A 27,493-nucleotide genomic window follows, 5' to 3' on the forward strand; every position below is an offset into this window, starting at 1 on the left:
TCATATGTGCACATCACACACAATCTTGACTAATACTTATGTGACAATGTAGTAGTGAAACAGGAGAGGTATCCAGGAGTAGAGGTGGTAAAGGGAGGACTCATCCTCTTTGTGATCTGTGTCACACGGTGTGATACTGCTCCTTCTCGCTCAGCTGCATAAAGAAAAGGAAAACATCACTTTCTTAAAAGAGAACCAGTTTTTCTAAGACAGGAGTATCTGGAGGACAACAGAATAGCAACAGGGTCTGTCATGCTGGTGAAAGAAGGATAAATGCTTTTTAAGCTCTTTGTGGGCACTTGACAATGAACCTCAGAGGTACAGTGTAAAAAAAACCTTGCCGTTTCCACAATCTTGTAGATAGAGCTGTAGTTGATAAGACCTATAAGAAGACCTTAAAAAACATACCTTTACAAGTGAATTTCTTTCTATCCAGGGAATTAATGTAAGGAGGTAATTTTCTAACCGCTTCTTCCTCTGCCAGCCGTTTTGCTCACTGAAGGACGAGCCCATGTTCAAGCAGACTGGGATTTACAAAAATCTTAACAAGCACAAAGGATTTTTTCTAAACCCTTCTCCGCTCTGTTGCATGTAGAGTTTTGCCTGCCTCATTCTCCTTTTATTATCTCTCCTACATGATACCGCTTATCTCTCTCTTGCTCAGCCTCTGTGACTGGGCCCTCTCAAAACTCTGCATATCTGCTTGGCCCGTTGCCTCAGCTGTAGGGACAAAGCTCTGCTCACTGATCTCTCTCAATCATGAAGCATCAAGCTTACGGCATTTTTGGGAAAGATGCGAGGCTATCTCATCTGCCTTCTTGTCTACCTGGAATGCCATAGTCAGAAGGGATAATAGAGACATTTGGGACAGGAACAGAAGCCCTCCCACACAGCAGGAAATTGCGCTTATGAATGTTGTCTCGCATGGAAGGAGTAACTAAATTTTTACTCCGTAACTGGCTGGACCTGTCATCACTCCAGCAAATAAATAGTGAGGATGGGTGGGAAGACTGGCTTTCAGCCTGATCTGAAAATAATTTCTGAGCTACAGGAATGACAGTGCTTTGAGGCTGGCTGCTTGAGGAAAATGTGGCTCTTGCATGTGAGAAGGGGGTATAAGGAGAAAGCTATGGTGCTTGGGTCGTGCACAAAAGGTCTGAAGCTTTGCTTCACTAATTTTCACCTCTCAGTGAAAATTTCCTCTCCCCAGGCTATAGAATACAGAGGTCTATTCTGAACAGCTGTTTGTTCAAGAACAGTTTTCTTTGAAGTTCTGACAAACGGTCCCTGTGAAAACGGCTGAAAATTCCACTACCACTGCTTTTAGAAATGGGAGTTTCATAAGCAAATATCAAATTAGCTTGTTATCTTCATATGAGGCATTGTTCAGTAAATAAAGAGTACTGATAATTGACACAAAAGCCAGACATCCAAATTCCAGAAGGTGAAAAAAATTCCTCCGTGTTGGTCCTTTGATTCCATCCCAATGCAGCTGAACTCTGCCTACAGAGAACTTCTATTTAAAAACCAGCAACAAAATATTCTTTTCTTTCCTTTGTACATTTTTCTGCTTTGTGTTAGGGAGTTGTACTGACTTTGTGGAGTCATTGCAGTTACTTGTAAATGACGTACGAAAAGAAAAATTCCCGTCCTTCCCATGCACCAAGAGAATACTGGCAGCTTTCAGCAAACCCAAGTCTGCTGCTTGTTTATGTTAAATTCAAACTTATCAAGTAAAGATCCTGAATTGAAAGATAATTCCCATCCATCCAATTACCTCTATTGCTACTTCAAAGCAGACGCATTTCAGGACAGTCTTTCTTTGTCCCTTTATCTCCCCCCCAGCCCACCTTCAGGTTTTAAAGATTTTATTTTCAAAGGGCAGGTTTCAAAGTTTAGGGGGTAATTCTTGGGGAAGGGGATTTCTTCAGGCTTGGGTGTGGCACGTTCTGACACCACAGGCAAGAATTCCCCCAAAGACTGATCTTACAACCAGAGAAGCCATTGGCACAGTTGTAAAAACCAGAAAAAGACCCCATGACAGACACTATGAGCCAATATCAGCTGTTTTCTCTCTTAAATTCACCCTCTCTTTGTCCAGTGGGAAATCCAAGCTATTCTGTATATGTACTTGGTTTTCACAGTAATTAAAGGCTTCATTGTGTAACTACGGGAGTCTCTTATTTAAAAAAAAAAAAACCATTAATATGATCCCCTATTCTCTAGGAACACGCCAAGATGCAGTACCTACATTTGGCTGTATTACTTTTACACTATTGCAATAGCAATTTTTTAAAAGGGAGACACGCTGAACACAGCACACTGTTTGTCTTGCTCTCAGCTACAGGTGAAACTGCAGCCTCTGTTCTCACAGCTCTGCTGATTTCAAAGCCCCAGAATTACATCTGTGCTTGTCTCCCTGCCATGCCATTTGATTAGGGGAAAAGTCACCACAGCTCTGCTCTCCTGCATTTAAGCATCTTTAACAGATTGCCAGCCAGCTGACAAAATGACTCTTAAGCATAAAATACTCCACCTTCTCAAAGCTGCATGTAAGGGGGAATGCAGATTATTTTTTTTTCTTTAATGCTTAAATAAACAGTCTATTCTTTCAGAGACATGAACTGTCCTCCTTCGGTTAGCTACCTTCTCTAACACGCTGTTCCACTGTACAGGCATGTAAATAAATTACCTTATTTTTCCCACGTGAATAACACACTGACATTTAATTCTAACCGATGCTTTAGGGGGTAAAAGATGGGAAGAGCTGGGTCAGAAAAAAGTATTCTCCTGCTGTTTGGAGTGAGAAGCAAGGAAGAGACAGATGGCAGCTTTCCCTTCTTTCAGAAGCAATGGTGTCTTAAAGCTCTTGGATGCTGTATTCTTAAATCTATAAAGAGGTTTGAAAGTGCCTGTGTGTGAGAGGCTGGCAAGGGTGCACTTGTTTGTGGGAAGTATTCCTGCTCTGGATAGGGTAAGACAAGACAAGGTAGAAATGGCTGGGACATTTGGACTGTAGGTTTGCAATGTTCTGCACTGACCAAGTAGATGTAGATTTCAGTTCAGCAGCTGGGTATCAGAGAAAAAAAAGAAGGAAATCTCTCTAACCAAACAATTCATCTTAAAAAAATCACCCCTGCAAATGCTCCTCCATTACTGCTTTTGATCCCACATCACCTCCCCCCTTGCCTCCCTGGGGGTTTTAGAAAGAAAGCTAAAAGAGCTTCAGCAGACAGTGATCCTTCACCTCCTTCCTGGCTGCTCTGCTCCTGCAAGCCATTCTCCAAAGGGATGTATGGGCAGACTTGGCAGTCAGACACAAAGCAGCCTAGGTAGAAAATCCATCCAAAGCCAGCACAAAACACTGCACACCCTCGTCTCTTTGATTCTTCCACGGCAGACCAACTCCAGACAGCAGTGATCATCTTCTGGTGCAGTCTGCCACAACCTGGACAGGACAAAATAATTTTACAGAAATCCTGGTTTTAAGATTCTATTTCAAGGTGAGTCACGTTCTGTCTTCTGTGCTGTGTGGAGCTGTGATGTCTGTCCACAGAAATACCCAGTTGGGCTCACGACCCACGGTGTCAGAGACTGTATGAAAACAGTTTTAGTGAGAAAAGAGAGTATGGAATGATTAAAGGTGTTTGGCAGGAAACTCTGCACCTTTTTTAACACTTCCTGCATCATTCAGTTCTTCTGTAGTTCACCAGTTTGGATCTTATCAAAGCCTTCATTGACTGTAAGGTGTTGCCAGTTCTTGCTTGCTCCAAGTAGCTACTGTGGTCTACGCACAAGTACAAGGAAAATTACCACCTTGATTAGCTCCACTGCTGCTGCTCCGCGGTGTTTCCTTTGTCTCCCGTGGCCTGTGAGGTTGCTCTGAGTCACCCAGAGGCTACACAGGTCCCCCTGCACAGGCCTGAAATGCAGGCAGAGTGAAGGCAGCTTGCAGGCAGCTCTCCCACCCTCACCCCCTCCTGGCCTACATGTGGGAGGGAATCTTAGAAATTGGACCACGTTTACCTTTTTCAGGAAAAAAGAGCATTTCCGAGTCATGTTTGTGAATACACTGACCAACTCACACCAAGATTTTATAACAAGAAAGGCAAATTACAACTTTAATTCAATTACACTGGCTATGGGACAGATAATGGACTTCGAGCTTCATTGCTGTCTCTCTAGCATCTCTCAGAAATATTACATTAATTCAAATAATGGAAATAAGAAGGCCAAGGTTTGCTCTAGAGCAGATCTTCTGCTCTGCTAAATAAGTAACAATTGCAATAGTTTGTTTTTTGACTGAGGCAGCCAGATCTCAAAAGCCTTACCTTGCAGGTGTCTTTATACCAGTAAGTAAAACCAAGGTACTTCACAATACACTTGATTGCATCCATACAGAATTGTTTAGTGCACTTTAAAGACCCGAGTCTGCAGGGGTCCTAGTGCAGGAAGACACTAAGAAAACAAGGTTTTCTAAGTGAAGATGAAGAAGTGACTTTCTGTTTGCGAGAGTTATGCTGCCTTGCTGGGCAAACAGCTCGCTGTTTGAGTTTGTGTGCTCGTGTTTACTTAAACTTGACATGGTTGATCTCTGTGCCAATCACACACAAATATGTACATCAAACTGTGTTTGCATAAAGCAACCTTGCAGTTAATTAAGAAATATAGAAAGATTTAATCTGGATTTACGCTGCCAAATTAGCTAAAATGTAGAGTTATGTTTTTCTGTTCTATACCAGTTCCTGAATAAGGAATCCCGTATTTCAAACTTGTATTTAACTTCACCCATTCACATGTACAATCACTATGGACTTATGATTACAGTAGAGGCATGATGCCAGACTTCCTAGGTGACATTTATATTTTTGCCAAGCCATTAACCTTACATCAAATTCATTTTCAATCTACTGTACCTCCTGAAGGCTTAGGATTTTTGTTTGGTCAATCACTTCTTGTAAATCACAGACTCGTCTGAGACCTGATTGTAGTTTCGCCACTGGAACATATCACAGTCCTAAACATAAGCTCAAGAACAACACTGCCTTGTAAAAGCTAACGAACAGGCACTTCAGGAGAGAGAGGCTCCAGCTTTACATTGCCTATACCTTTAAGAAAGTGTATACAACAGAACTACATATGGCGCTGATTGTAAGACAGTTTGCTATAGGTAGCTGATACAAGGTATAAACTTATTTCAGATGTTTTTAAAGTATCATATATAAAACACTAAAGGAAGTACAGCTATCTGGCATTCTTGTGAAAGCTGGAACATTGGACGTTATGTATAAAATATTTAAGAAATGTAGTTTTGATGTGTTATTTTCCATGTCTCTTTGCCTGCAAGTGGAGAGGTGGATGGGATTCCCAGAGAGTCTCTTTTATAGATTCTGCTGACAGCTCTACAGATCCGCTTCCTTTCAAGCCCTGTTGGTTCTCTTTTTAAGGAAAACACAAAACAAAACAAAACCGGTACACCTTCTCCAAACTTTACAAAGAAAAAAAAAAAAACTTTGCCTACAGAGAAGTTTGTTTTTAACCATTTCATTTTTATGTGGTTTCATTAACTTGGGTGCCCTGGAGCACTAGGCACACACAGAAAAGAAAAACCAGGGATTTTTGCCCTCATACAAAACCTGTCCCTAGCCACTAACATTAAGCATGGCAGTCTCACAGAGCTGGGTTGCTAGTAGGTTTGGATGTCTTTGAGACAATACATGATAGATAAAACAATGTATGAAGCCTTTTTAAAATCAATACTCCATTCCTTTCATTTGAGCCCCCAAATCTCTAGTGGCTGGGAAATGTGAAACTTCATGATTAAACCCAAAATACCTAGTTGTTCAGTGTGACTTTTTTTCTGATGTACTCCTCACTCTGCTGTTGTGCGTGTCAACTGACTTTGCTTTTATTAGGAGTTATCAGGGTACTGAGTTTTAGCTAATCACTACTAGGTGCCTGACTGTTCTGCAAATGAGACCAAAGAGCAGTACGCACTGTCTGGAGAAGGAGCGGAGGGATGGAGGAAAGACTTCTGGCTTCTACTTTGAGCTCTGCTACTGATTTTCCACATACCAGTTGGCAAACTGTGTAACTTCCCTTTTCCCCGGCCTTATATGTTAGTAGCAAACCCGTTGCAATGGTCAATGTCTAGAAAGCATTCTGAGATCCGTGGATTAAAAGTTTCCAAAAGTTTTCAAAGTTTCACCTCCCGTAACTTCCAAGTACTACTATCAGCTATAATCTCCCTGTCAAATATTAGGGGAAGAGGTAGAGAGGGATGGGGAACAAACAATAACGATACAACTCTTCCACCTCCACAGCCTTCTAAATTTATGACCCCTATCACAGGTTAAGGGTGCTCTTATGTTCATTGGTGTCTGTCATACATTAAAGGTGCTACTGGAGATTGGCACAGTACAGGCAGGAGTTGAGAAATCCAGGTATCAGCCTAAAATCGTAATGCCAATGCTACCCACGAGGAAGGAAGGAGGAAATATTCCCTCTCCTCTCAGTTTTAATTGCCATTCTGCTATCTCACCAGCGACCCACTGCAACATTAGTCTCAATTAGCACCCCCGATGGTAGATGCCCAGTTGCATGAATGATTTATGTCTCACACGCCAACAACTTTGTAAGGGCCTGAGTTAAGCAATCTGAACTCTTTCTAGAGTTAATTCATATGAAGGCAGACCCACAAGACATTTTTGCTGTACACAGCTGCTCCTGCCCACCCAGTTCTAAATGAAAACACAGAAAAGTCGATAAAGTTCGCTTTTGCCAGTGATTCGGACTCCCCTCTGCAAAGCTCGCTACAAGCTGGCAGTATGGCACTGGGCCCTTGCCAGCATCAGTTTTTAAAAAGCTTTACCCTGATTCACTGATGCTTGTTATATCAATCCCTGTAAATAATGGTTTATAGTATTACTCAGGTTTTATGTGTTAGGACGAGCACTGCATAATATTGTTGTCACTACTGACGCTTTTGCAGGAAGCAGAGTCAAGAATGCGGTCTGCATCTCAGTTGAAACAGTAGAACAGCCACCTAAGAAACGATTGGTTTTACATTTAGGGAGTCACTTGAACAAAAATTAAAAACTTTCTAAGTAAGTTTTTCAGTTCAGTTATTTATGGGTTGCCTTTTTAACTCTTGTTTGCAAACACCTGCTCACACTGGGGTTTTTTTACAAGATTCCAAATGTTTACTTAAGCAAGGTATCAGAAGGCAGCTTGTTTCACAGGTGGATTTCACCTGTGTGGAAGCTCATACATTACAAAAACTAGCGTAGCCTGCCTCAAAGCCCAGCAAACAAGCAGGAAGCCCCTCTGTTTCAGGATCCAATCCGTCACAGACGGAAACCAGCCTGCCGCCATCCATCAGCGGAGCGACGCTGATTTTCAGCAGCTGGCAATCTGGCCCCATCTGTCTTAGCTGACCAGTCACATAGCACAAATCATGAACAGTCACAGCAAAAGATTAATGAACTCCAGACCACAAATCACCCATGCAAATGATCCTGGGATTACTAGTGTTTGTGAACAGTGAACACAACTGCAGCTTCTCGCACAGCTTACAATTGAGCCACAAAGCCCATGTGAAACAACGCGTATGTGAAAACCTCAGCGGGACAGAGCCATTATCACAGGATTTCAAACCATAGAGACAAGAGCAATGCATACGTATTTGATCAGGAAATCAAATACAAACTTTGGCTAAAAAAGTTTGTGAATAATAATAATAAGTTTGCCAAGAAATGCTATTTTACAGGGATTGTAACCATCCATAAATTCAGATTGAATTTGATAAAACTGTTTCAGCTCTAAACAATGAAGAAATGTTTCCAGCACATGCAAAATACTTAATTCTGTTGTTTTCCAAGGAAAATGTTATGGCTTTTTATTTTTCAGTGAGACTTCTACTTACGATTCAAATACCTTATTTCAAAAAGGTAATAGAAAATGTTTATCATCCTGAAAATGAAAAGAAATATTTAATTTTGGACCAAATTTGGACCAAATTTGGATCTTCACCCATAATAATAAGAACACACACACACACTAGGTATATGTATATGTACACATGGATGTGTGTGCATGCTTTCTTTTTCAATTGGCCAACGAAGTGGAAAACCCCTTCTGACAGCTCTACACAAATATTTCTACCAAAATGGCAAAGCTTTTCCTTCGCTCCCAGAACATGCAAAAATCCCATTTGCTTTTCTGAGCCTTTGCAGATCCCCAGCCTTGTACGACGGCCCCATCCTCCTGGCTCTGCACGATGAGCTGAACAGATCTGATGGGTGTGCAGCATCCCCAGAGGCGCCCGGGCAGGTTAGAAAGCACACATTTCTCCAAGCCTGAGTGGCCCCGCAAGTCTTTCAGCATTTGGGACTGCATCAGCTAGGATGCCTTGGATCCTCCATAGTAAAGTAAGCAAGCGGTCTTGGGAAACCTCTCTGTCTGCCCAGAGCAGGGTGCCAGGGGAGGACTGAAGCTAGTATTACACCAGGCTGAAGCAGGGAGAATCAGACGGTATCCAAGAGGTTGCAAGTGTATGGAGCAAAAATTCAAGATGAATTTTGTAGTTGCTAAATTTAGTTTGCTCCCCTGAGGCACCAGCCTTCAGGGATTTCTGCTGTGGGAAATAAAGTGGCAGGCACGTGCAGAGGGGAACTCGCGGCTTCTGCTCTCCTGAAAGCCTCCCTGAATGTGCTGGGGGGAAAGACAAGAGGACAGAGCAGGGCTGACATTGGAACAATTCTTTCCAAAGTCTGGAGTTTAATTTGCCCTAAAATGAAGCAATTTGTCATTGGGTGCAAAGCACTGCTTCTGACCTTTAACTTCTACAATGTATATTTCAAATAACATATCTTCTGTCATATTCCCCTTTCCCCTCTTCACTTTAGAAATACTGCAGAATACGTATGGAAATAATCACATAAAAAACAAGCAGTCACTGAAGGTTTTCCACCAAACGGGATACAAACCTCTTGGTTAACAGCAATGTCACAAAGAAGCTGTAAAACCCCCAAAGTCATTTCCTCCTTCTAATTCACAATGACATTAACAAGATCTGAACCCTGACCTGCAGGTGACTAAATTATGTTGCTAAGCAACTACACTTTCAAAAAAGAGAGAGAAAAGGAGCGAGCAGTACACGCACACCAGGCTGCCGGTATGGGGTAAATATGCATTGTGTCCAACTCCCCACGCTTGAGAGCCAGCGCAGGAGCCGGCGCCCCGCTCCACTGCGGGAAAGGAGTGGGGTTCCTGACAGGTGTACATGTTATTTTGGGTTTTTCTTTTCTTCAGAGTCCACACAGATAGGTATACAAGAACATTGCTACAGCTAAAAATGACAAAATGAAATATAGCAGCCATTTTTCTTTGGAGAAGAGGTGCTTATAAATTCACTTCGTCCAAAGTATCTCTCGCTTCGGCAATACATCAAACTATGCAGCCCCATCAGTCTGAATCAATTAGAAATTACTTACCGAGTAAATTACGTTGAAAAGCTTTGATTTGTTACTGGAGTTTGTTACTGTTCTCTTCAATCTTAAAAGACTGAAAGCAAAAAAGTAATAATGTGACAGTGATAGTGAAATGTAACTTCTATTGAGATTGATGGGAACCTATTTGCCACAATATTTGCTTTTAATAATTTAATTTTTCAAACACTGCAAAGAGAGCCATAAATATTTGATTATGAAGTTCTTCCAATTTATGGTACATTGGTTTGTGCTGGTTGCTTATCTTTTCAACATTTTTAGATTTCATTTCTAAAAATATTTCTGCCAACCATATGTTCATAACTACCTTTTACTTTGCCTTGTGTGTTCTTTTAACTTTCATCTGTTGCAGGTTAGTAACCTTTCTATAACAGGCACTTCTGGCACTGAAAGAAAACACGAAAGGAGGACTCCCTTAAGAAAATATTATGTTTTTTACAGCTTTGGTTTGTTTTTGAATTCTGTAAAAGGGCCAGCTCTTTCTGACACGAAGGTCACTGACAAAACTTACAGTGATTTTGGTGGGAGCAAGGCTCACTTCCCACATTAGCATTGTTTATGGTTACTGTGACTGCTGCACGACTGGAACGCAGGATTTTGTAACTGGTAAAACAGACAGCATTTCTCAGGCTAAACCAGAAAATAATATGAATACCAACAGAATTTATGTTAATCACAGGCAAAGTTTCTAGCTAGAAATATTTCTTCTTGTACGGAATAGGTTTGCAACTGCTGTTTAGACCAGAGGACTTTGCCATTTTTGAGGACACAACAGCAGATTAAGTTGCACGACTGGACTTTTTGGATATGACAGTTCCTACAGATGTGTGTAGAAAACAGGCACAAAGGCTAACCTTGTCACTCTTCACCTGGTCTTCAGCCATAACTTAAACGTAAGGAAGGGTATGAGCTGAAACAGCATTTATCTCCTGTTATACCCAGGTTGTTAACAAAGCAAGGAAAAGCACAACAGGCATTGCTGCTAAGCGTTCAGATTGCTGGATTTCACATACGGAGAAAAATGCTTTCACTCCTCATTGATGACTGGATGCTACCAGCTTCTACTTGGCTGCCTCAACTAGATATTAAACTAGGTAATTTTACAGATGCCCACTACAGATTTTCTGGTAAAATGCCTTGAGGTCCAAAGAGCCTTTCTGGCAGGTTGGCTGCCTTCTAGGTGAATTATTCCACCCCATACCTGCCAGGCAGTTCTGGTGCTGGAGATCCCACACCAACCTCCTCCCCCTTCCCACTCCCAAACCCCTGTCATTCCTGATCTGATATTCTTCTGGGAGGATTAAACTAAACAGTGTAGTAAAATGTAGTAGTATATAATAGTAACACTAATATTAAGACAAAATCTAAAAACACTTCTAACATAAGGTACAGCATCCTACGTAAATGTCAAATTCTAAGTCAATTGTAGAGAAAATGACTCGGAAACTGAAAGACAAGGCAAAAGGAGGAGTCAGGTTAAGTTCTTTTAAAGGCTAGTAAGTAGATGACAAATGTAGTTCAAATAGTGCAGGTGAAGAATGAGTCATTACTAATGACCGAGGGCTTTAGTTATTGGTGCTGAATGGAAAAAAATCATTATGTTTGAAGCTTTATACTGGCATAGAGTGGAAATTATATGCAATCCCTGCTAAGTGCCCGATTTTACTGCTAGAAAATCCCTCTGACTGAAATGTACTTCAAAGTAAACTACTTTAGAATTTCTTTGCACTGTTGGATGCCCAACCAAAGGTCATTTTCTCTCTCTCTTTGTGCATCATTGTAGCAATTTTTAAAGTTTTTTTTCTCCCCCTCTTCTGCAGTTTGCTTCTATTTTTCTACACTTCAGAGGGCCTAAACTGAAAATTGGACAACGGCGTTTGGAAATGAAATGCAAAATCAGAAGCCTACAGTGATTTAAAATGAAGATGTTTATTCATTATGGACCTTTCCCCGCAAGGCACTGGCCACCCTCTTGTGCCACTGACCTCAATAGGTGCGAAGGGGTTACCGAGCAGCGGTCCCCGGTGGGAGCCTCGGGCTGGGGGCCAGCTCTTCCCCTCCTCCCACTCACAGCCCAATTACTCACAAGATTTACTTTTCCCTACAGCAAATTCCCACTATGCCCAGTAAAAATCCTTCATCAAGGAAGCTTTTTTTCTTAACGTTTTGGGATTCTCTGGCTCTAACAGCTTTCTCACTCTCTCAGTGTATTTTTTCCTCTCCTGATAATCAGAGCACCGATACAGCACCCTGGCTAGAGGCTGAAAGGAGAGTTTCTCACTTTAGTTTTAAACACATCTGCTACTAGTAATAGTGAGGAGCACTTAAAAAAGGTGGCAGTGTTCGGAGCAAAGCAGAGGGCTGTGTAGAGGAAGTGTCGGGCACGTCATCCATCCTCTTTTGTTACTTCAAGAGAAATCCCATCCCAAACCTTCCAGAAACAGCAAAGCTCCTCAGGGCATAAATTGGGGTACACTTCAATGTAGGTACAGACAGCTTACATCTCACTGCTTCGGCTCTGCTTAGGACACTGTTGAGCAGCCTGAACATTACTCTAATTTATCCTGGCTGAATATCAAAAGTATCTGGGCACTTTTCCCTCCCCACCTATGATATGTATGAGTACGTGATAGACATGATTAAAAACCTGTAACAGAACGCAGCAACTGAAGATTCCCCTCAGAGCAAGATGACGGTGCTCCTGGGTCTACAAACAGACTATATAACAGCAAAGCAGCATTAGCTGCTCTGATTTGATGGTTGCTTCAGGACTATCTCTTGGACTGCTATCAAAAGAGCTAATTCAGCTGAAAATTAATGTTGCCAGTCTTCTTACCACCCTGGAAATAAAAAGGTTAGTGTTCACCCACTGCTTCTTGATCCAGCTTACCAGGTAGCTCACACAAGCACTCACACCAACAACTCCAGTCCCTGAGCATGTGAACGCTCCCTTTGGCAGCCTTCCACACCACAGGCAACCAGAAACCTGTAGTGAAAAATCTTACTCCTTTATTTATTTTCTTTCTCTGATGCACAAAACAGCAAGTAGCTTTTGACCAGCATGTGATCCAAAGGAGAGAAGGAATACCAGGAACAAAAGAACCGTTAACAGTCACGAGAAAAGGACAGACGTGCACGTTCGAACAACATGGACTGCTGCAATACATGGCATTATGTTTTTTCTTACTATTTTCAGTAACAGCAATATGACTTTTGTCTTGCAAAATGGCATCGTGTGTTGCAAATACAGCGTGTCCTGAGGCCTTTCAATTTTTTTGGTAGAATACGAAGTTGTGCTTACATGGATCTCTGTACTACACTGACAGGAGGGAAAGAAAGGGAAAAGAAATAGGACGAAAAGAAAAACTCTTCAGGGCAAGTTAGTAATAAAAGAAATGTGAAGCTTTTAAACTGGCTAGGGCATTGGCATAGCACTCAGGAAACCTACGTTCAGTTTCCAATTTCTGGTGCAGTGTGATCCTGACCAGCTCTCTTCATCTCTCACCGCTTCCATTTTTTTAAACCAAAAATGACACTACTAACCACCTTTCCTTATATTTGTGTTGTGAAGACTAATTCATTATTAATAACTGAGAGAGGTTCAGAAACACAATGATGCGTGCCATGTGAGCCGGCAGAAACTCTTCTATCCCCCCCTGCACCGTGCTTCACACAAAAAAAGATAAAGGGACTGATTTCTAGCAGGAGAGCTGTGACTGCTGCAGATAAAGGTTCCCCACAGACTAAAGAAGGCACTATTTGAAGGTATTTAGTGCTATAGCTTTCCTTACAGAGCCATCTTTATTCTACATAAAAGCATATTTACAGAATCCAGGCTTCTGGAGTGGCAGGGAAAGGGATTTGGTTTCCCCCTTTCTCCCACCAGTTTTCTCCCTAAGGCTGATCTGGCTCTACCCCCTGCCCCAGGCCATTCCTGGGGGCAGCTCTCTTCTCACCTGCCCCCTCAAAAAGCCACGCAAACCCCCCCCACCCTTCAGAGCACAGGCTTATAGTGCTCCCTGCCTCTGAAGCCATTTTAGTTTACCTAAGAACACTCTGAGCGGATCACGACTCCAGACCTGGATTTGCCCTTAAGAAAATCACGTATCAAAGAACAAACCCAAAATCTCTCTGAGAGAACACACAATTGTCTTCTGACAGCCTGTGCAAAGAAGGGCAGAGGATGGAAAAAACCACACACCATGTTTCTAACTGAATTAGTGGAAGCCATTGACACACAGTGGTAATGGTAGGTAAGCACCTATGCAGTAACGACTACCATCCTCAGCCAGCACGTATGTACAAGAATCCCTCTGTGGGGAATCAGGCTGCAATCATTTTGGGAGCAGCACAGAGTAGCAATTGGGAAGGCCTGGAAGTGGGGAAGGTGCTTCTCATGGAGAAATCCAGGCTGAAAGGGGATCCGTCAGCCCAGACCATGGCTCAGAGGCAGGGTGAAGGGATCATTTGGAAATTTAATTGGAGTTAATTCTGACTTTTTGCAATTTCTTCCCATTTCTGAATAATGTAGTTGTCAAAGCCATTTTTTTTCCTCTTCTTTCTTTAATTAAAAAATCCCCAAACAAACTAGTTTTAGAGATGTGAAGCTAAATTGGAACATGTAGCCACAGCTGTGATAGGGAATTTAAATGTCTGATGGTAGGAATAATGGCTGGAAGTTTGGGCATTTCAGAATTCATAAAAGTAAAACCTCAAGAGTTACCTGAAGAACTTACAAAAAGTTGCACTGTGGATGACAAGGACAGGCAAGAAGCCTAGGCAGTGTCCAGACAAGTACAAAGCATCTTGTGACACTCCACCAAACAAGCTGAGCGTTTGCAAGGGCAGTCAACAAACTCTTCAAGGTGTTCAGAGTCAGGAGGTTGGATGGGGCTTTGAGCAACCTGATCTAGTGAAAAATGTCCCTGCCCGTGGCAGTGGGGTTTGACTAGATGACCTTTAAAGGCCCTTCCATCCCAGATCATTCTATGACTCTATGATTCTCCTGGCCTTAGATTAGGCTGCACAGGAACAAGGACGACACAGAGACCAAAGGCAAGCAATACGTTCCAGTACTTTGTAAATGCAAACACTCCTCCACACAGGATTTATGCCAGTTGACATTAGGATTAACTTATTTCTTAATTAGGATTACACACACTTTGCTAATACAAAATGAAAAGAAATCCACTGCCTGATAAAATATGGACCTATACGCTATCGCATAAAGGTCTTAATGTAAATCTCCATTCAAACAGGAAAAGCTCAGTGGTGAAATATGAGCCAACCTCCAGGCATCTGGAGGACTTTCTGCCCTTCAGATAAGGTAAGCATTCTGGCAAGTAAATGCTATCAACTGCATGGTACGTTCAGGGGCAGCAACAAGGTCCACTGCAACCCGTACCTTCAGAATTCCTGGGATAAACTAATTTCTCATCATCAGACCTCTCATGCCTAGAGCTAATTTGTCTAGTACTGTGGTATAAAATTGTGGGTAGGGCAGAATCCAACCTAGCATACTCATAAAAGACTTATTCCTGTAAATAAGACCTCTAAACTTGCAAGAGTGCCTAGAAAATACCCTCTGGTTTGTGTACACAGAAACTGACTAAATCCTCTAAAAAATCCACACCACATTTTACAAAGCTTCCTGCTGGTAAAGAAGTTTGTGATTTTTAATTAGTACTATGCAGACATGAGGCCAGACATGCAATGTTCAATAAACCAGTTAGTTTCTACATCAGTAATGAGTCTTAGAATATTAATGTAGGGCCTTCAGAAGTCAGAAACAGAAGAGTGAATGTGCAGTGATCCTAACATTAGCCCTAGGTGCATATAAGTAGCAGAGATATTAACAACCTCAACAGTGTAAAGTTTTTTTAAAAAAAAAAATCCGTAGATGTGGAAATGTGTATTTCTCGTGGGTTAATATAATCAGCTGCAGGTAGATTTCAGAGGATTATTTCCAATCTTTTGAGAAGAGATTTCTTTTGTGGGCATGATAAAAATTGTTAATATGTTGCTGCTGTTTCATTCAAGGTGAAAATTTTACTTTAATCACTTTCAAATAAATGCGAAACTCAACCATTACTCCCTTCTAATAATGCTGAAGAAAATAGTTCACACTAAATCTAACATAATGAACACAGCATGTTCATAGAGAACTGAGTGTTCTGAGCTTAAGTCCCCTTTAATCCATAATTCCTTTGGAACTACATATTACATCCACATGAATACCAAAGAGGTTTATGATTAATGTTATTTTAATGAATAATAAAAGAATTGATGATGATTTACACAGAGTTATTTTCAGGTTTTTTTCACATAAAGATTTGTTGGTTAGAGACTCTAATATATATAAAATAGAGCACTACAATCTGATTGGGATGGTAATACTTTTGCAAAAGCTTCTAAGCAATGTGAATGCATAGCTGAATTAAGCTGAGAATAGCTGCAAGCTCTGACAGGCCCCAGGTACTCCCTGAATTCCTCCCTTACCCAAGCTGCGCTGAGGAAGCACGATAAGAGATGCACGGTCTCAGGAAAAGTGACTTTGCAAGCATGAGTAGCTGGGCCTGATTCTCACCTTGCACTGGTTTGAATCCAGAATTTCTACCATGTTACTCCTCACGTATGGCGATACGTGCGAGGTGAGACCTGGCTATATTATGCATCGCACAGTGCAGACGAATTCTGGGTCTCAGCTCCTGCCCTTGAGCAAGATCCTCAGCTGTTCTAAATGCCAGCAAGGTCACTGGCAATTAGTTACACCAGCACACCAAATGACAGCAAGTCACAAATGGTACGATTTCCAAAAATAACGGGCATTTAGAGAGCTTTCATGTAAAGACTGAAGCTGGAGTTTCCCAGACACAGTTACAGTCACATTACAAACTTTAGGAGGGCTTTTACTGCATCAGCCAACTCGGATGTGCAGACACTGAAAGCTGTCTTGCAAATGCTCTGCGTGTGAAGTGGGATTACAGCAGTTGGTGATCTCGAGGGCTGTGGTTCTCACCCTGCTCTCTGGTACAGAGCTGCAATACCGGCTGCTCTCACCACTTTTTTTCTTGCCTTCTAATCTAAGGCACTGGTTCTGGCAGAATCTATTTGGCTCGTGTTTCCAAGAAAGTCAAGAAAGTGAAAGAAGGGCTGTGAAGCAGTGACAGTACAGCATAAGCCTACATATACTGTATCCAAATAACCTATTAATGAAAACCCTTTGGCAGCTGTTTAAATGCTGTCAGTAGAGAAATGTCTGCAGTCAGAACTCTGTGGGATCCCTTCCTGAAAATGCCATCACCATGTTGTTATAATTAAAATAACATCCCCTCCAATGCCAGCTATCTTTGTAAGGTACCAAACACTGAACCTCTTCCTAAATCACTGGGGTGCAAATTACTTTTGAAGAACATTTTTGGAACTGATTTAACCATAAGCTTTCACACTGGAATGAACTTTCCCGGGGACAACAGTTGTGTTCCCCCAGGCTCTGTGTTAGAGACTCCTGTATAGTTATTGACATCTGGCTGGATGTTGGAGCTCGTTTTCTGGACTTAAGTGTTGGTAGACTATTGACCATATTCCATAGTGATCTTTTTTTGATGTTTTTGTCACTTTGACCAAGCAAACAAACAGCCACCACAATACCTCCCCGGGGAACTCCAAATGAAGGTTTAGTCTGGGAAAAAGGTTGCAAGCGTGGAACCAGGAAAGGCATAAGTCGGACATGAATGCCCACCGAAATTAATTAAAATGGTACAATTTACTGTAAAATAACTAATTATCATTCACATTTTTAGGGTGCAACTCTGGAGGAGTTGTCTGGAGGAGTCTTTATTTGAGGAGGAGTCTGGAGGAGTCTTTAGTGTTTCTCTCTGGAGGAGTTATAGTGTTGTTTGCTTTCCCACATGCCTGTCCAGAATTGAGATCTATGCCCAATCCTGTGTGTTGCTAAAGGCTATCAACCCCCTCCTAACATCGACATTTGATAGCGTTCATCACTTCAGAAGGTAAGAGTGGCTGTCTGTAAAAACTGCACTCCTGTTACTGTTGGTGTTCGGTTCCCCAGCAGTTACTCACAGCCAGCCCAGGGATGCCCAGCCTACTTACCTCTCTGGTGAGAGAACTTGGTGCTTACTCTGGAAACATCCCTCTCTGGACCAAATGTGGTGAGGCAGAGCCTGGGGTAGAATTGCTGAGTCCTCTTCCTTAAAATGAAGACCCCAGAAGGATTCTGGATCTCTAAACATGAACTAGAACAACCCACTTTTTAACTAGGGATCTGCTGCACAAAACTGAATGAAAGAGTTTGAAAGAAGATCTCCCTCTGCCTTCTGTGTTGTTCCCATCACAGCGAGTATTCAGTGGCTTCCTTTGCTGCAACAAGCTACGCACAGGTGACAGAAAGCTACTGGGAAGGGACTCATGTATCTACGCACCGGCATGCTGTGCCTTTTGAGAAGCCACAGGGTATCTGAGGGACCGGGTCTTTAGAGGGTGCAGGTCTCCCATGGGCCTTGTGTCTCATCAGCTGGTTCCTTGCAGACAGGTCAATGCCTTTAGGTATTTAAAACCACACTGTGTATCAGTGGTTAGGTAAATGATTCCCACCCACGCTTTGTATCATGTCTGAGTCCTGGCTTCTCTCTGCTCTTCTCATCAATTGCCACCAAAATCTCTCATCATTTCTTTGTTCCCTCTCTGTACTCCAGGAGCATCCCTCAGGTCCGCCTGTGTTCACAGAGCTCATCTGACCAAAGCGCAGCAGATGGTACCACAGACAGAAACAAGTCCCCCTCCCTGCTGCCTACCTACGCTCCTTTAGAGGACACAGTAAGCTGCAAACAAACAAGTAAAACACACACCAGGACTCTCAAAGGAAACGTACAGTTTGAAGGCTTCTAATCAAATTTCACAGGCTGAACACCCTCAGTATTTGTGGGAGATGCTGATCATGCCCTACCCCCTTTCCAAGTAATTGCATGCTAGTGGTCAAACTTTCTCCATCTCCCTTCCCATGCATAGTGTAAGACCTTTGACAAGTAAATGTCTACTGAAATAATCACAAAGTATTTTAATACTATGAATTTTATATTCTACAATTCATTCTACACTCAGTCAACAAGGTAAGAAGCAGAACAAGATCCGGTCTCTGCAGGAAACAGGAGCAGCTTTTCCTGATGCCAAAGAGAGCTGCTTAATTTACCCTTTTTTTTCTGAGGGCACAGACCATCAGACTGGAGAACATTTAATATCTGAAAATACGTCTTCTTGTAACTTTCATATCACCACTTAAGTTATTTGGCCCTCTCCCCTTATTTTTTTAAAATTACCTCAGTTTTCTAGAACAACTTGGGTACTTCATAAACAAAATGATGTTCCTGTGCCTCACAAGATACCCAGTGTATATCTGCTAATAAGGTCAAAGCCATCCTTCAGAAACTCAGGCAAGCATAGCCCAGAATGACTTTTCCTGTTAAAAAAATACTGGATCACATTTTGTTGCAAGTAAATGTTTAAAACTCTTGTTCTAAATGTTTGGAACCATAAAAACCCCATAAATGTTAAGGGAGACAAGCAAGCAAACAGCCTGTGTGTGTTGGATGACCTCATTATTCCGCTGTGACCAGCTGGAAACCTGCTGGTTTGCAGCCAGCCTCTCTCATGTCTGCAAGACCAACATATAGCCGGTGCAAGCTTGTGCTGGCTGTACTGTGCGAGGTGGAAAGAAAGTTTCACAACTGATTTGCTTCTTCCTAAAGGGTTTGAGTCCTTCCCTTTAGAGCAAAGAGCAAGAAACTTTGCTCACTGTCTCCTACTAACAAGCAGCTGACAATTCCTCTGGTTTCCCATGCATCTGGCAACTCTCCAGTCTGGCCTTCCAAACATCATCTGGGCTGCTACAGTTATTGTCAGCTCCAGAAATATAATTTCTAACAGAGAAATGTCAGAGGTTTCTATTTTATCATCAACATTTTCTGCACTGGTGTTTCACCTTCAGTGTTTTGCTATCATCTTTGCCACAATCACGTTTTAGCATCTGCTGTGTCAGCATCATGTTTCAGCATCAGCATTTAACCATCAGCTGTTCCACCATATGGCGTTACAAGCATCAGCAACACAGCACTTAAAACACATACGAGCAAACAAAAACCACTTGTAATTCCCCTCCACCCCCCATGACCCTTTCTTCATGCTGTAGCCATCTTTCCCTGTGACAATACTGTCCCTCAATCATCTTTCTTTTTTCCAGGAAGAAATACGGTCTGGAAGGAAGAAAAAACAAAACAAACCAAACAACTCAGTTCCTCTAGGCAAATTGGAGAGAGTCTCTCTTGTGATCTGAATTTCCTCTGAGGTTCACTGAAGCATTTTTAAGGTCCTATGCTATGAGAGCAAACTAAGGGTCACTGACTCATGCTTTTAATCACGGCTGCCATTTGACATGGGAGCTTCCCACCAACAGTGACAGGAAGCCTCCTGGAGAGCTGGATTGAATTTCCAACCAGTGCAATCTTTTACTACCTTGAAGGATAAATTTAGGACACTCTTTAGACTAAAGTTCTTCAAAAGGACCCAATTTATTTTGCAAATGTTTAGTGTGCAGGACAAGTTGGTTGAAGTAAGCAATACCAATCTTGGCTATGACTGCATGAGGCTGTTGTTTTTGTTACTCAAGGGATTCACAAAACCCTTCAAACAGAAAAGGAGAGCATACTTTCATCTTCCTGATCATACAAGGCAGGGAGGTCAACACAGCCTACTGCCTAAATAGCAACAGCTTATATGACAGCTTGGTTCTACCACAAATCCTCAAGGCACTATAATCTGCAGCTATATCCCTTCATACTTTGGACATGTATTTTCTTCTCCTGCTGCAGTCTGTCTAGCTGAAGGTCAAAAAAGGTCTTCCTAAGCCAACTTTGCACAGTGGAGGGCCAGCTAATAAGCCTTTCGGTCCATTGGCACAAACATCCATGAGACTGGGTAACGTTTTAGACTGACATTGAAATGTTGGATAGGTACAGATGTCTGGAAAGAGTCAGGCTGTCTTTATGTCTGAAGACAATACAGGAATCTTGGTATTCTGTTAGTCACATCATATACCATCAATTTTTTTAGAATGTGCTAAACCCTCCAGCAAATGGCAGCAAACATGGTCCTTTTTGGGGGGCTGCAATCTGCAAAACCAAAGCATGATTTAACTCATGACCAAATGAATTTGATATCTGCTTAGCTTACAAGCAATTATGTCTCAAGTTTGTTCCGAGTAAAGAGTGCCATTTTTCCACCCCATTGTAAAATTTGACAAATGCAAATTTTGTAGGCTTCACTTTGAGTGTGAAATTTTCCAACACGGTGCCTGTTTATCTATAGAAAGCTGTAGCTAGCAAGATATCTTTAAGAAAAATTCAGCAGAAAGGGAATTAAATGAGACATAGGACTTTTCACCATTGTGGTCAGAGCCTAATCACTCCTTCCCATGCTCTGAAGAACAGTCAGTATGAATCAGTAGTTTTCCATATTATAGTATACCAAGGGAAAATGTCGATCTTTGGAAACCACTTAGGAGAAAAGAAGCTGAACTGAGATTACCAGAGCACCAGAGAGCTGACAAAACCCTTGAATGAAAGGACAGCAGTAGCTGGCCTCTAATGGTGTAAGTCAAGGTTAGCAATGCCATGGACACCGGTGCCAACAATTTAAAGGAGGAAGATTAATAGAAAAACTGACAGAATTTATTCTTTGTATTATCATGGCCTTCAGTGATGCAACAATCTTATTTACTTTGATTCAAAGTTTTAGATGAGAAAATCTGAATTTGCAACAGTAAAAGATAGTTAGCATTAGTTTAGCTGACAGTATTCTAATCTCTAAAGCTACTGTTTTCATGTGAAGGACGCATCTGATCAAGATGTTCAATGAAAGACCCCACATAGCTGGAAGCCTAGTTTAGATGTGAAGACATCCCAGAACAGCAACAAGAAGCATCTGTCTGTAAAGATATCGTTCAATGGAAATTGAGAATTACCCAGGCAAGTTTTATACTGTTGTAAGGTATTGGTACGTTCCTTCTAAGTGGACTGGCTGAAGTGAAGGATGGCCACAGCTACTCTCCAAAATAAAACCCAACCAGACTCTGCAGTGACTGTCAGACTCTTAGCCATGCCTTATAATGATGAAATTTTTCCATGTAACTATGCTCCTGGAAGACCTGACTTATTGTCATCATGTAGATTATAGGGATTTGCCACTTAAGTGCTTTCAGAACCAGTTTATTTTATAACATTCTGGAATGTATGCTGCTATGTGACATCCCAGGTACTGGGGGGGGAATCCTAGCAGCATGTTATCAACGGTTATTTTACTTCTGTGAATAGATCCCTAATGAGCCCGAGATTCTCCACACCCAGCAACAGTTTTCACTTTAACATACCCTATTTTCCTTCCAGAAAATGAATCCACTATGCTTTCCAGCCAACATAAGATTTTGTAACCAGCGGAGCCTCCATCTGCATTACTAATCACTCCAACCTTGTAAATCGTAAACAGGTCTCTCACAAAGCCGGAAGTAACACTTCCAGCTGTAATGCTATGAATCTAATCCCTGGTAGTTATTACAGAAACTCATGACACACAGCTTAGCAGACACCAGAAAATACAGTTTTTCCTCAGTAAAGTTAGACCTGATCTTTGTATGTTATAAGCATTATTAAAACCAGCTGAATTAAAATGTTGAATGTTGAAGCTTCCACAGCTTTTGTGCCAAGATGTAAAAGTGGGTTGGTGTGTAAAGATAATGCTACAGGAGAGCATGTTGCCCGTATGGTGCATTCAGGTTTTAATGTTTTGCATTTATACCCATACTACAACAATTTCCTTATATGCAACTCAAATTCACCATATTCTCTTCTTTGTATGTGTCTTACTGTCTTTTCCACCCTGAGAAACACAGGGCAAAATCATGGCCAAACTAAGTCAGAAGATAACAACGCTTTAAGTCTTCTTATGTAAGTGTATTGGTAGACTCTCATTTATTTTGAGAAACTTCTAGATTGCTGTTACAATACAAAGACACAAAAAAATGGCTGGAAACAGGACTTAACCTATCCTAGCACAACTAAATACATCTATGATTGCCACAAATATCTGTTGTTCTAAAAACAAGTGCCTTGAAACTATTAAGTCTCATACATTTCTAAGGGGTGCAAAGATATCAGCTGTTTAGTTCTAAAATTACTGTAGAGAGCTTCAGGAGAGAGGTGTTTCCTGTGGCCTTGCATGAAAACTTTGGTTTTGTTGGTTTCTAATGCTTTTCTTCTGCTAAATTAAATTACTTTAGACTGAAAGTTCTCTGTTTACCTTTTTCCCAGGGAACTGTAACTCCCACAGATGTAACTCTTGGCAGTCTAACCGCAGAAGAAGACTGGAAGCCTCACAGATGTGATATGAAAACCAAGGATTATCTCAGAGGTAAATAACGATACACTCTGTTCCTACGTCACTCAGTAATGCAGACTCCGCTCTTACTGGGGCCAGCTAGTAGGCAAAAAATTTGGAAGCTCCACTGCCACAAGCCTGTGCAGTACTTTGAGATACATGGGAAGCTACTGTTTAGATGTGAAATGTAAGATGTTTAATATATTTACTGTGGATTAGACTGTCAAAGTTTCACTTAGAGAACCAATTCCACTTCCTGTGATTGTTGAGTTGGGTAAGGCTGCCAGGTATTTGGATGAAGTTCTCACATGAGGAGCACAGTGCAGGTCTCGCTGGCTAAGGTAAGTTATCTTAGAAGAAATCTATGGAGAAACCTACACCTTCCAACAGCTGTAGGATCTTGTTCCCCCCAGAGTGAGGGACAAGTCAAAGGAAGGCAAGGAGAGGGAGCAATAGGAGCGGTGCCTCGGAAGCAGGTTGAATGCCAGTGTGATTCATGGCATGATTCAGCTTCAGGAGCAAACCCTGCCCAAGACATGCAGGTATAAATTCATGGCACAACAGTCTTCTAATATTTCATTAGCACCTGAGCTGCCAGTACAAATGCAGTAAACACAAGGAAGAGTGAAAAAGCAGAGCGCTCAGAGCTCGCTGTTGTGTCCCACATTTTGGTGGTTGTGCTCTCTGTAAATCTGAGCAAGATGACGTTTTTCTCTTCTGAGAATCAGGCATTTAGTTCTGGAAAGTGGCCCACAGAAGAGGTTTCCCTCCAGAAAAGGAAGGAACATTCTTGTAATTTTAAATTAAAGTGTGCAATTACTGTTCTTTATTGTTGCCAGTTAAAAGAGATTTGCTACAGTTGCTTACATACACGTATAGGAGCTGAAAGAAACCAGCAGATTCTATAAGAAGGTTTCCTCCTGAGAGGTGTGAATTTCACAACAGCAATAAAAATGTTTACTACAGAGCGAGAGCTATGATTTAAACACAGACAAATGCTTATTTCCCTTCTGATAGCATTTTCCTTAGTTCTTTCTGACACATATAAATACACTGCTTGGGAAAAAGACCTGGAATATTATTTTAAGATAAGATAGTACAAGTTCATAGTAATTAAGTCAAACTCTTTTTCTATGAAAAGAAGTGAGTGAGCAGGTTTCCATGGTAATTCTTTTCTTACCTTTTAAGACAAAGGACAGCTTAGAGCTACAGAATTAAGTCTTTTTCATCCCTTTCTTCTCATGCTTATACAGAAGCTGTTTCTGCTTTAAACCATCAGAGGCTCATCTTTTCTGATAAATCCAGCTTCAATATCAATTTCTAATGCAAATTTACATTAAATATTTCATGATTTAAAAAATGAAGACATACAAAGAGTTAACGAAAACACCGAGTCCTGATTTTTCACAGCCAAATTATTTTCAGGTTAGCATTGGAGGGAGGGTGGGGGTGGCACAAGTCTAACTGCAAGAATTTTGCCTAATTATTGAGTTATTCCAAGGTGCAACTTCAGTGACTTAATTGGCACTGCAAAATGGATTAATTTGGCCCAATGTAAATTCATCTCTTCTCCATTGTTAAGACTGCTCAAAAGAATGTTTTTGTAACCTATTTCTGAATCCAACCATTGTGTTTCATTACGATTTTCTTTTGATTCTGTTACCATGTGAACAGTGAAATACACATAACCACAGCTCATGATCTCAGAATGTCAACCAAGGGGTATTTTGTGCTTCAGAACTGATTGGAGTGACTCAGAGTGTTCTTTGAAAGTTCTCTGAAAAAAATCACATGTGTGTTTAGATCTAAAAATTAATTGGGGAATAAGGAACTGAGAAGCAGGCAAGGGAAAATTCTGATCACCTCAAACTCTATACAAGAACTTTGCTTTGAGAAAAACCTTTACTGTAAACCCAGTCTTAATTGTGGATTAGATCCTGGACTGAAGTAAACCAGATTAGTTCTGTTGACTAAAATGACTCAAATTTAGTGGATTACAACATGCAGTAGAGTGAAGCCAATTTATATGAGCTGAAAAAATGGCTCTATATTTAAGACGCTACTTCGCAAGTTCTCAGTATGTGGATTACTGAATGCATTTACATTCTGTTTAAATACACAGCACCCATAAATCTACCCTGTTAAGTGGCATACTGTCCATCTACTCTTCATATAAATGCTGATTACTTATTTATTAATGTTAATGTTAAGTTTCTTAAAGGCACAGGCCAAAATTTCTAACTACAGCTGAGGAGCTTGTCACACAGACTGCAAGTGCTTAGGACTCCATGTTTACAGAGGGTAACACAGCAGACTCAGTGAAACAGCACAAGAGCAAACGGGATCCTGGACTCCCTTGAGAACTAGCAGTAAAATTACTGGCCACCTTCAGCTTCTGGAATCTTTACTGTTTGTGACAGTGCAAGAAATAATAGAAACTAGCAAGAATTTCAGATCCCATATTGAATTCAGAGGGATTCTAATTATAAAGGCATCCTTTTGGTATTCAAACTGAGTCAGTTCAAAAGTGGAATCACCTAGGAACAAGTCTAAATACAAGCAATAGCACTCAATCGATATTGAACAACTAGTATAACTGCTGACTACATAAAGCTTCAGCGGGCTCCTTTACTGGACTGACTCAATAGCTCCCACACAATAAAGTGAAGACCCAGGCTAGGAAATCCACAGGGGACGGTACAGCACTGTGCAGGTTTACCAGCGTGGCTCCAGAAGCCCATTCTTGCATTGCTGCACTGAAGCAGCAGTGACTGAAGATGACTGCTTTGCACCGCATCCTTTAGCACTTCTACTCTTGGGATGAGGTTATGCGGATCTGGGCTTGCGTGCCCCGGTGCTGGGGGAGCTCTACCCGGCCACCTTCCATTCCACGCAGGGGAACGCAGAAGTCATCAGTCTGGGTCAATCTCAGCTTTGTTCTGAAGTCCTACAGCCCACACAAATCACAACAGCCCACAATGACCCGCGTGGCAGTTAGCAACAGAAGGAAGACAACTGCAGAGTTTTGGCCTCTGCTGTCTTTTGCCAGTTCACTTACTGCTTCATTATTCTCAGGGAAACTCGGTGCTCACACCAAACTGGTGAAAGCTGAGCTGGGTCATAAGACCTTTCTTTTGCAGCCAAAAGGTCACACCATGGCTGCAATTAAACACATTTTTCAGAAACTAGCTGGAAGCTTTTCAGGGGCTGCTCAGCTTCTCCTGCTTCTTTCCTGATTTAACTCCTTCAATGTGCATCACTCTTTCTAACAGAAAGTGTAAGTGGGACTGTTTTTCTTGTGGTCTTTTTCATGTAGTTACCTGGGAGTTACCAGACATGTACATTAACAAAGTATTTTTCCCTATGACAGACACGGATATTGTAATAACAGAAAGAATCTGAGCAGTAGTTTCCATACCACTTTTAGTACTGCTAAAAGCTCAGTAGAGACCAAGAGCAAAAAAGGTGAGATCAAAATATTCATGCCTTTTGTGCCCTTTGGACTATGACCTCTTTTGTTTAACAACAGCTGTTCTTCACCTCCATTTTGTAGCTTGCTACAAACTACATGTGGATCTCCAGCCATTTTATGCAACTGTTTGATGACAGAACCATCTCTAGAAGAAATGGTGGGAGAGAGTGGAGGAGAAACATTACTCTCTCCAGTAATACATTTCTCCTTAGGAATGCTGAAGGGCTTCTCTCATCTTCACTGGAGAAAAACAAGCAGTTCGAAACACTGTCAGAGCTGAAAAACTACTGGGGTTGCGTAAATCCTGCAAAGAGCAGAGAAAGACAAATTGCTTGCATTTGAGAGAAGTTGTGAGAGATTTCTGGAAGTGTTTCTGGATCAGGAAAGAGAGACAGATCTGGGATGCTTTCAAGACAGATTTCTGAGTGCCAGGAAAGGCACTGAGCTGGGTTCAATGACCTGACTATAAAATGAGATGGGTAATACTGCCAGCTCTTTGAAAGAAAGATTATCTGGGTTTATTCCCAGCTGCGCTACAGAATCCCCATGCAACTCTGGACGAGTCACTTAAATTTAATTTTCTTCTGTTTACCTGTCTAAAAAATCAGAGCAGAGTAGTTAATATTCCCCATTCACTTCCTATTCAGACTATAAACGCTCCAGCGCAAGATTGCTCTTCCTTTACATGGAGTGCCAAATGCCAGGTCAGCAGGGCTCTTGCCTCAGCTGGAGCCTCTTGTTTCTAAGGTAATACAAATAACAGTAACTGCTCCCCTCCTCCTTCCTGTGCCAAAAATCTCCCTTCTCCCTTGCTTTTTCGTTCTTCCCAAAATTAATCCTTAGGTACTCCCACTTTCACATTGCCCTCTGCCACCATCCCCAGCCAAGCTCAGGCCATGTCTTGTCTACTCTACTAGATTCAACTAAAAAGACAACTGTAGGCAGCCAGCTTCAATATCCCACATTTAAACGCCATTTCTTTCCAAGGAAGGACAAGGAAGAGCAATTATAGATGGCTGTTATTTTTATTTAAGAGCAGAGCAAAACCAATGACTTTGATATAATTTTT

This window comes from Pelecanus crispus, chromosome 13 (genome assembly GCF_030463565.1).
Source record: "Pelecanus crispus isolate bPelCri1 chromosome 13, bPelCri1.pri, whole genome shotgun sequence".
Taxonomy (NCBI): domain Eukaryota; kingdom Metazoa; phylum Chordata; class Aves; order Pelecaniformes; family Pelecanidae; genus Pelecanus; species Pelecanus crispus.